The 3025-nt window shown below is 41.5% G+C and overlaps 1 non-coding gene across 1 annotated transcript; it reads right to left on the minus strand.

The window, feature by feature from the left end:
* Positions 1-255: 255 nt before the first annotated feature.
* On the minus strand, positions 256-387 carry LOC118988293 (small Cajal body-specific RNA 20). The gene has a single exon (XR_005066744.1).
* Positions 388-3025: the final 2638 nt, after the last annotated feature.

The following is a 3025-nucleotide window of genomic DNA, read 5'->3' on the forward strand; positions in this document are numbered from 1 at the left end:
TGCAGTCCAATATGGGATCTCATAAGCATCTTTGTGGCAGGTGACAGTTGATTGGGTATTCACAAATCCTGCCTATGGAGTGAGCAGACTCGGGGTAAGGCTGCTTTTGGGGTAACCTAGGCCAGGATTGGTTCACAAGAGCCTAGCAGTATCCACAGAAAGCCAGAGGTCCCAATGCCCACTGCTGCCACTTAAAGCCCTAAACTGGTTGTGAGGTCCGCATACCCCATCAAGTAGGGGTTCCCAGCAACAAATAAATGTCTAAGGTAGGAAAACAAGGCTTCCCAGATTGTGGCAGCCCCAACAATAATACTCAAGAGTTGAACTTGGCCTCCAGTCCTGGCTGAGAAGAAAAGAAAACCCCTGTAGCCCCATGAAAGAGCGGCCTTCTTTCCCTCTTTTAATAACAAGACTTTCTTCTAAAAATATGGCCTCAAGCAATTCATAAATCTGAAAGACCAAGTATGATGGATGAACAAATTTGCATTCTAAAGCCAGGATTCTTGGTTTTCAGAGAATTCTGGCATGTTGATACACCAAGTCACAGGTAAAGATAGTGGTTTAAACACCCATGCTTCCAATATCTTTTCCTTTGGCCCACCTTTGTCCACCTACTTCTGTGTGCTAGTTACTCTGAGAAGCTTTTTAATGATGTGATTATTCCAACACTATTAGCACAGAATAAAAGGAACAGAGGAAGCCTATTTTGCAATTGGCTGGTTATTCTAAACCTCCTACCTTAAAATGTCAGCTTATTAGGAATGCTGGGAGGTAAAGATTTTTCTTGAGTACTTAACACTTATTATCAGGCCTGGCTGTAATTGTCAATATTATACTTCAACAAAATAAACTAAAACATATTACATAATCAATTTTATTTGAAGACTGACTTTCTATTGTTCTCATCATAGCCAGACATTAGATTCATAATGTCTAAAATCACAGGAACGAGTAATTTCCAAATTAGTGTTTTCTCAATTAAGCAAGTTCCCTTTAATTTCTTTGTGGTCTTTTAAAGCTGTGATGATCTTTGGATATACTTACCTCTCAACTTATAAATGGGCAAGAAGCTGAGACAGTAAGGTATGTTTGAAAAAATAGAATGGGAAGAAACTCAATGGCCACATACTGGATCATGCAGTGATAGTAGCCATTCTGTTCTTCAGGAAAAAAGGGCATATACAAGGGAAAGTAGAATCCAGGATGATAACTTTGTTTAAAATTTACTGAGCACTTATTATGTGCCAGGTACTGCACTAAACATTCTATACTCCTTGTATCATATATATCTCACAAACACCCTGTGAGAAGGATGTTTGTTATCCCAATTTTTCATGTAAGGAAAATATACAAAGAGGTTAGGTGACTTGCTCAAAGTCATACAGATGGTATTAAAACTTACATTTGTACCTATACATTCTGACTAGAGAACGCAAATTCACAATTATTGTTCAAATCTCACAAGAAATATAAGACCACAAATATTCTTGGGCATTAATGAAGACCAGTAATGAGAAGGCAATGCTAGATGACTAAAGAAATACAAGACTAGAGACAAAAGGCTACACTCAATCTCTGGCAATAAGTTGTTAAATTATCCTGGAACCAAGCTGGTTTTTACGAGGCGGGAATACACACACACATACTTACATACACTCAAAAATTTGGAAATAAATTTTCCCTCTGAAAGCTAAACAAGTAAAATCCAGCCACAATGATTGTAAAGATTAGACTGTAAGACCCAATTGAAGGATCACTTGCCTAGGTATAACAGCAGAATATCACATGTCAGTCAAGGTTAAATGGGGACCAGCCAGATGAAGGGGAAGAAAAATCATGTTCCAGGCAGAAGGGGCAACATGTACCTGAGCTAGGAGGTCAGAGAGGGCCTGGTGTTTTCTTATTTATTGCATATTTGTGTTTCTGGAGATGGGGCAGGCTGGAGGGTGTCATCATTTTACTCTCCTTGTATTCTTTGGGCCTTCAGGGACTCTTGGTGTTCTTCCCCTTTTGAGAAAGGCCATTTCCATTTTCTTTTTTTCCCCTTCACCTTGCCTGCCAACCAGGGAAAGACATCTCTCAATGCCAAAGATTGGTGAAAAGGAAAGAAATTATTTATGTAAAAAGTTATATAGACTTGGAGTAATGACTTAATGTCTTCATTAAAATACTGAAGTCCTTTAGAATACCCACAAAAGTACACAGTCCTTCCTTCTCACTCTTTCCAGTCCAGGGTACCATATCTCAGGAAAAGAAGTAGAAGTCCATGGTTCAGGTAGCCCCTTGGTTACAAGCACCATCGGCTGCATTGCCACCACAATATCAAGTTCTTAATTCAAAACCATGTGGCACCTTCTCATTGCCCACCAGCAAGAGTCCTTTCACCCCTTTTCTTCCCAGCAAGGTCTCTCCTGTTTCCTCAGCCACGTGGCAAAAGGAAGCAACCCAAAGCTGTGTGGTATCAACCCCCGCCGAAGCTGTGTAATCCCAACCCTCCAGCATGGCTGCCGTGCCTGCATTTAAATCCCAGTGCCAATCTTCGTCTGAAGCCCCATTTCCAACTCCTCCCACAATCAGTTACACCTGCCAGCATTCCTCTATTTTTTTTCAGCCTTTCTTGGCTGCCACAGTAAGTCTGGGCAGGCATGGCCCCATGGCGTGAAGCCAATCCTCTTTGAGCTCTCACATAGGCGCTGTAACCAGGGGGAATTACCTCCCAGTTACATCCTGGGTGGAAGCCACTCCCATACCCCTGGCTCAAAGCAGGGCCATAGCTATTTAACATATCTGCAAAACCAGTTAAAACTTATAGATATGTTAAATGACCATGAGTGAGGTTGTTTGCAAAACTGTTGCTTTATAAAACAACTCTCAATGGCCCTGCTCCATGTGTCCCATTCCCAAGTTCAGACCTGCGGGGGGTGAGGACATCCCATATTTTTAAAAATATTTCCTGGACACCCTGAGTTGTGGACCCCATTACAAATCCCTATTTGGGGTCCCCCTGGCTGTACCCTGTTACATG

This window comes from Sturnira hondurensis, unplaced genomic scaffold, assembly GCF_014824575.4.
Source record: "Sturnira hondurensis isolate 20B ecotype Veracruz unplaced genomic scaffold, ASM1482457v3 Scaffold0006220, whole genome shotgun sequence".
Taxonomy (NCBI): Eukaryota; Metazoa; Chordata; class Mammalia; order Chiroptera; family Phyllostomidae; genus Sturnira; species Sturnira hondurensis.